Source organism: Pseudorca crassidens, chromosome 5 (assembly GCF_039906515.1).
Source record: "Pseudorca crassidens isolate mPseCra1 chromosome 5, mPseCra1.hap1, whole genome shotgun sequence".
Lineage (NCBI taxonomy): Eukaryota > Metazoa > Chordata > Mammalia > Artiodactyla > Delphinidae > Pseudorca > Pseudorca crassidens.
The window spans coordinates 115,755,231-115,763,230 of NC_090300.1; positions in this window are offsets into that span (position 1 = coordinate 115,755,231).

An 8,000-nucleotide genomic window follows, 5' to 3' on the forward strand; every position below is an offset into this window, starting at 1 on the left:
TAATAAGCTAATATCTGTCCCTGCTCTGTGTCCATTACTGATAGGTTGGGTATGGTGGAATCACAAAATCTGTAGGTTAAGATCCATCTTCACGTGAAGTATAAGTCCCTGGTAGAGTTAGTAGTGAGGACATTCTATATAAAAATAAATTGTTTAGAGTTTTAAATAAAATATGTGAATAAAATTGAAATAAATTAAAATGTTGATTAGCAGGGCAGTTATTCTGTGGAAAATCCACACCCACTTTTTCAAAACCTGTGTGCCAAAACACAAGTGCATGCACACACACACACGTATTCAAGATTTATATGTATTCTAGGTGTATAAAACCTGGACGTTCACATTAGTGCTACTTCCTAGTGATTACTCTAGGAGAAAAATATTAAGAGTACCAAAATAGTGACACTGAAAAATGATGAATATTTGGGATTTTAAAAATGCATTTCTTATTATATACAAAACAGGAAAAAAGAGTGTGAAAATAGTTATATAGGTCAGTGGTGGATGGATTGGCTGATCTCTGATCAGACCAATTAAAAAAATGTAGGTGGGAAAGAGACTGCAAAATAGCATGAGGTTACTGTTGTCATTTTCTAACTCTCAGGAAAAATACAATTAAATTTCCTCAAGTGTTCTCAGGTATCGCTTACTTCTCATATTTCTAGAGAAACCACTATGAACTCTTTAAAAGTTAAAAATAGACGTATGGATAATTTGAAAAACTATCACTAGTTACTAATTAGCTGTGTGACTATGTAAATAATTGCACCTCAGGCATCTCATATATGAAACGTGAAAAATGATTTATGTTGAAGTGTTAATATGAGTTAGCATAAGTAAATATGTAATACAATTCTTAGCTATTCCTAGTAGTAGTGGTTTTTATTAAATTAATAAAATTAATCAATGATTTTAATAATAATTAATAATCAATAAAATCAATTATTTTATTTATTAATACAATTGATAAATTTTATTAATTTTTATTTAGTAGATTTTTAGTTCATACATGTTCTAAAATGTACTTTTATAAATATTGACTAAGACCTCAATATATTTTATGCATAAAATCACAGTGTCTACTTTTTTAAAAAGCAATTTTAGTTTGCAGTCATGAATTTGAATAGAAATTATCAGTTTGATAATTACTTTTTAAAATATTTTGCATACTGATATATTAGCAATCTTTTTCTGAAGACAGTTTTAAGTCACTCTCAAAATGAGATTTCAAAATATTTATTCTATTTTAAAATAGTTATTAAATATTGAGATTACATAATGGATGTATAGGTAATAGATATAAAATTCACTACACTAAAACTGGTTGAATTTTTGACATAATACATATTCAAAAAATTTTCAAGCATAAATGCTGTTAAACGTAAATATGTTTGATGGGTAATGACTTCTCAAAACTATTTATTACTAAGAATCAAAACAATGCATGCTTAATTTCCTAAAATCAGTTTCTCTTTGAGTGATGAATTCATTGCTGCTAGCATTTTTCTGATTTCATTTGTCTTGCTGCCTGAAGTCTTCTGACTTTAGTGATGGAAATCAAACCCCATTGGACATGACAAACAGCTTGATAAGACTGTAAATCAGTCTAGAAAATGTGAAAAAATCTTGAAAACATAAAAACATTTTGTTGTTTAATTAAGTGATGTGTAGTTTCTGTTTTGGTTTTTTTGCTTTAAAGCAAATTTGACCCACCCACACTTATTGAATGCTTCCCAGTAGACCTAAAATATATTTTTTCTTAGGCAAACATATTTAAAAGCCACTGAAGCATTTTCCTTTGTTCTTTCAAAGTTAGTAGGGTACAGAATGCTCATATTGAAATCTTTTAATGTTTAAATACAAGTAAATGCAATAAACAGTCACCCCAATTTTCTGATTAAAAACAAGCCTTTAAATGAGAGGGAAAATGCCACCAAGAAACCATTGTCTTTTGCCTACAGCCTAATCCCTCACTTGTCTTTCTTGATTGATTTGTCACTTGGTGGCAGCTGAACTGTGTGTTTGAAGATCTTTTGTATAGATTTAATCAGGAGATGGAAATCCCATCCTTGATTGACACTATTAATTTGTAATCATTTACTCTAGCTAGAAGAGCTGCATCTCTCTAAGTTTCTGAAAAAAAAAAAGGCCTTTACATTTCTTCTACCATTCATTTCAAATCAATTTAGGTAGGTAGTCATGGGGGAAGAATTATCAATTTGGAATAATATATATTGCATTATAATTTTTTAAAAGTAGAGTAAAAATTATTTCCCTGTTTTTTTTTTAACATCTTTATTGGAGTATAATTGCTTTACAATGGTGTGTTAGTTTCTGCTGTATAACAAAGGGAATCAGCTATACATATACATATCCCCGTATCTCCTCCCTCTTGGGTCTCCCTCCCACCCTCCCTATCCCATGCCTCTAGGTGGATACAAAGCATGGAGCTGATCTCCCTGTGCTATGTGGCTGCTTCCCACTAGCTATCTATTTTACATTTGGTAGTGTACATATATCAATGCTACTCTCTCACTTCGTTCCAGCTTACCCTTCCCCCTCCCTGTGTCCTCAAGTCCATTCTCTTCATCTGCATCTTTATTCCTGTCCTGCCCCTAGGTTCTTAAGAACTATTTATTTTTATTTTTTTAAAGTTCCATATATATGTGTTAGCATACGGTATTTGTTTTTCACTTTCTGACTTACTTCACTCTGTATGACAGACTCTAGGTCCATCCACCTCACTACAAATACCTCAATTTCGTTTCTCTTTATGGCTGAGTAATATTCCATTGTATATATGTGCCACATCTTCTTTATCCATTCATCTGTCAATGGACACTTAGGTTGCTTCCATGTCCTAGATATTGTAAATAGAGTTGCAATGAACATTGTGGTACGTGACAATTTTTGAATTATGGTTTCCTTGGGTATATGCCCAGTAGTGGGATTGCTGGGTGATATGGTAGTTCTGTTTTTAGTTTTTTAAGGGACCTCCATACTGTTCTCCATAGTGGCTGTATCGATTTACATTCCCACCAACAGGGCAAGAGGGCTCCCTTTTCTCCACACCTTCTCCAGCATTTATTCTTTGTAGATATTGTGATGATGGCCATTCTGACTGGTGTGAGGTGGTACCTCATTGTAGTTTTGATTTGCATTTCTCTAATGATTAGTGACGTTGAGCATCCTTTCATGTGTTTGTTGGCAATCTGTATATCTTCTTTGGAGAAATGTCTAATTAGGTCTTCTGTCCAATTTTGGATTGGGTTGTTTGTTTTTTTGATATTGAGCTGCATGAGCTGCTTGTATATTTTGGAGATTAATCCTTTGTCAGTTGCTTCATTTGCAAATATTTTCTCCCATTCTGAGGGATGGCTTTTCATCGTGTTTATGGTTTCCTTTGCTGTGCAAAAGTCTTTAAGTTTCATTAGGTCCCATTTGTTTAATTTTGTTTTTATTTCCATTTCTCTAAGAGATGAGTCAAAAAGGATCTTGCAGTGATTTATGTAATAGAGTGTTCTGCCTATATTTTCCTCTAAGAGTTTGATAGTTTCTGGCCTTACATTTAGGTCTTTAATCCATTTTGAGTTTATTTTTGTGTATGGTGTTAGGAAGTATTCTAATTTCATTCTTTTACATGTAGCTGTCCAGTTTTCCCAGCACCACTTATTGAAGAGGATGTCTTTTCTCCATTGTGTACTCTTGCCTCCTTTATCAAAGATAAGGTGACCATATATGCATGGATTTATCTCTGGGATTTCTATCCTGTTCTTTTGATATGTATTTCTGTTTTAGTGCCAGTACCATACTGTCTTGAGCTTTGTAGTATATTCTGAAGTCAGGGAGCCTGATTCCTCCAGCTGCGTTTTTCTTCCTCAAGATTGCTTTGGCTATTCAGGGTCTTTTGTGTTTCCATACAAATTGTGAAATTTTTTGTTCTAGTTCTGTGAAAAATGCCATTGGTACTTTGATAAGGATTGCACTGAATCTGTAGATTGCTTTGAATAATGTAGTCATTTTCACAACATTGATTCTTCCAATCCAAGAACATGGTATATCTCTCCATTTGTTTGTATCATCTTTAATTTCTTTCATCAGTGTCTTATAGTTTTCTGCATGCAGGTCTTTTGACTCCTTATGTAGGTTTATTCCTAGGTATTTTATTCCTTTTGTTGCAATGGTAAATGGGAGCGTTTCCTTAATATCTTTTTCATATTTTTCATCATTAGTGTAGAGGAATGCAAGAGATTTCTGTGCATTAATTTTGTATCCTGCTACTTTATCAAATTCATTGATTAGTTCTAGTAGTTTTCTGGTAGCATCTTTAGGATTCTCTATGTACAGTATCATGTCATCTGCAAACAGTGACAGCTTTACTTCTTCTTTTCCGATTTGGATTCCTTTTATTTCTTTTTCTTCTCTGAATGCTGTGGCTAAAACTTCCAAAACTATGTTGAATAATAGTGGTGAGAGTGGGCAACCTTGTCTTGTTCCTGATCTTAGTGGAAATAGTTTCAATTTTTCACCATTCAGCACGATATTAGCTGTGGGTTTCTTATATGTTGACGTAAGTTCTCTCTATGCCTACTTTCTGGAGGGTTTTTATCATAAATCAGTGTTGAATTTTGTTGAAAGCTTTTTCTGCATCTATTGAGATGATCATATGGTTTTTCTCCTTCAATTTGTTAATATGGTGTATCACATTGCTTGATTTGCATATATTGATGAATCCTTGCATTCCTGGGATAAACCCCACTTGATCATGGTGTATGATCCTTTTAATGTGCTGTTGGATTCTGTCTGCTAGTATTTTGTTGAGGATTTTTGCATCTATGTTCATCAGTGATATTGGCCTGTAGTTTTCTTTTTCTGTGACCTCTTTGTCTGTTTTTGGTATCAGGGTGATGGTGGCCTCATAGAATGAGTTTGGGGGTGTTTCTCCCCCTGCATTATTTTGGCGGAGTTTGAGAAGGATAGGTGTTGGCTCTTCTCTGTTTGATAGAAGTCACCTGTGAATCCATCTGGTCCTGGGCTTTTGTTTGTTGGAAGATTTCTAATCACAGTTTCAATTTCAGTGCTTGTGATTGGTCTGTTTATATTTTCTATTTTTTCCTCGTTCAGTCTTGGAAGGTTCTGCTTCTCTAAGAATTGTTCATTTTTCATAGATTGTCCATTTTATTGGCATATAGTTGCTTGTAGTAATCTCTACAAGATCCTTTGTATTTCCACAGTGTCAGTTGCTACTTCTCCTTTTAAATTTCTAATTCTGTTGATTTGAGTCTTCTCCCTTTTTTCCTTAATGAGTCTGGCTAATGGGTTATCAATTTTTTTACCTTCTCAAAGAACCAGCTTTTAGTTTTATTGATCTTTGCTATCATTTCCTTCATTTCTTTTTCATGTTTTTCAGATCTAATCTTTATGATTTCTTTCCTTCTGCTAACTTTGGAGTTTTTTTGTTCCTCTTTCTCTAATTGCTTTAAGTGTAAGGTTAGATTGTTTATTTGAGATGTTTCTTGTTTCTTGAGGTAGTATTCTATTGCTATAACTTTCCCTCTCAGAACTGCTTTTGTTGCATCCAATAGGTTTTGGGTCATCATATTTTCGTTGTCATTTGTTTCTAGGTATTTTTTGATTTCTTCAGTGATCTCTTGGTTATTTAATAGTGTATTTTTCTAGCTTCCATGTGTTTGTATTTTTTACAGATTTTTTCCTGTAATTGATATCTTGTCTCATAGCATTGTGGTTGGAATAGATACTTGATACGATTTCAATTTTCTTAAATTTACCAAGGTTTGATTTGTGACCCAAGATATGATCTATCCTGGAGAATGTTCCATGAGCACTTGAGAACAAAGTGTATTCTGTTGTTTTTGGATGGAATATCCTATAAATATCAGTTAAGTCCATCTTGTTTAATGTATCATTTAAAGCTTGTGTTTCCTTATTTATTTTCATTTTGGATGATCTGTCCATTGGTGAAAGTGAGGGGTTAAAGTCCCCAACTATTATTGTGTTACTGGCCATTTCCTCTTTCATGGCTGTTAGCATTTGCCTTATGTTATGGGGTGTTCAATGTTGGGTGCATAAATATTTAGAATTGTTATATTTTCTTCTTGGATTGATCCCTTGATTATTATGTAGTGTCCTTCTTTGTCTGTTGTAATAGTTTTTATTTTAAAGTCTATTTTGTTTGATATGAGAATTGTCACTCCAGCTTTCGTTTGATTTCCATTTGCATGGAATATCTTTTTCCATCCCCTCACTTTCAATCTGTATGTGTCCCTAGGTCTGAGTGGGTCTCTTGTACATAGCATATATATGGGTCTTGTTTTATATCCATTCAGCCAGTCTATGTCTTTTGGTTGGAGAATTTAGTCTATTTACATTTAAGGTAATTATCAATATGTATGTCCCTATCACCATTTTCTTAATTGTTTTGGGTTTGCTATTGTAAGTGTTTTCATTTTCTTGTGTTTCCTGCCTAGAGAAGTTCCCTTAGCATTTGTTGTAAAGCTCATTCAGTGGTGCTGAATTTTCTCAAAATTTGCTTGTTTGTAAATGTTTTGTTTTCTCCATTGAATCTGAATGAGATCCTTGCTGGTAGATTAATCTTTGTTGTAGGTTTTTCCCTTTCATCACTTTGATTATGTCCTGCCAGTTCCTTCTGGCTTGCTGAATTCCTACTGAAAGATCAGCTGTTATCCTTATGGTAATTCCCTTGTATGTTATTTGTTGCTTTTCCATTGCTGCTTTTAATATTTTTTCTTTATACTTAATTTTTGACAGTTTGATTAATATGTGTCTTGGCGTTTTTCTCCTAGGATTTATCCTGTATGTGACTGTCTGTGCTTCCTGGACTTGATTGACTACTTTCTGTCCCATATTAGGGAAGTTTTCAACTATAATCTCTTCAAATATTTTCTCAAGCCCTTTCTTTTTCTCTTCTTCTTCTGGAACCCCTATAATTTGAATGCTGGTTTGTTTAATATTGTCCCAGAACTCTCTGAGACTGTCCTCAATTCTTTTCATCCTTTTTTTTTATTCTGCTGTGTGGTTGTCATTTCCACTATTTTATCTTCCAGGCCACTTATCCATTCTTCTGCCCCAGTTATCCTGGTATTGATTCCTTCTAGAAAATTTTTAATTTCATGTATTGTGTTGTTCATCATTGTTTGTTTGCTCTTTAGTTCTATATCCTTTTTAAATGTTTCTTGTATTTTCTCCATTCTGTTTCCAAGATTTTGGATCATCTTTACTATCATTGCTCTGAATTCTTTTTCAGGTAGACTGCCTATTTCCTCTTCATTTGTTTGGTCTGGTGGGTTTTTACCTTGCTCCTTCATTTGTTGTATATTTCTCTGTCTTCTCATTTTGCTTAACTTACTGCATTTGGGGTCTCCTTTTCGCAGGCTGCAGGTTCATAGTTCCTTTTGTTTTTGTTGTCTGCCCCCAGTGGGTGAGGTTGTTTCAGTGGATTGTGTAGGCTTCCTGGTGGAGGGCCTGCTGCCTGTGTTCTAGTGGATGAGGGTGTATCTTGCCTTTCTGGTGGGCAGGACAGTGTCTGGTGGTTTATTTTGGAGTGTCTGTGAAGTTAGTATGATTTTAGGCAGCCTCTCTGCAAATGGGTGGGGTTGTGTTCCTGTCTTGCTAGTTGTTTGGTATGGGGTGTCCAGCCCTGTAACTTGCTGTTTATTGAGTGGATCTGGTTCTTAGCATTGAGTTGAGATCTCTTGGAGAGCTTTCACCATTTGCTATTACTTGGGGCCAGGAGGTGTCTGGTGGACCAGTGTCCTGAAGTCAGCTCTCCCAAATAAGAGGCTCAGGTCTGACACCCAGCTGGAGCACCGAGACCCTGTCAGCCACACGGCTCAGAAGAAAAGGAAGAAAGAAAAAAGAGCAAAATAAAATAAAGTTATTAAAATAAAAATATAAAAACATTTATTAAAAATGAAAAAGTAATTTAAAAATAGAAAGAAAGAAAGAAGAGAGCAACCAAA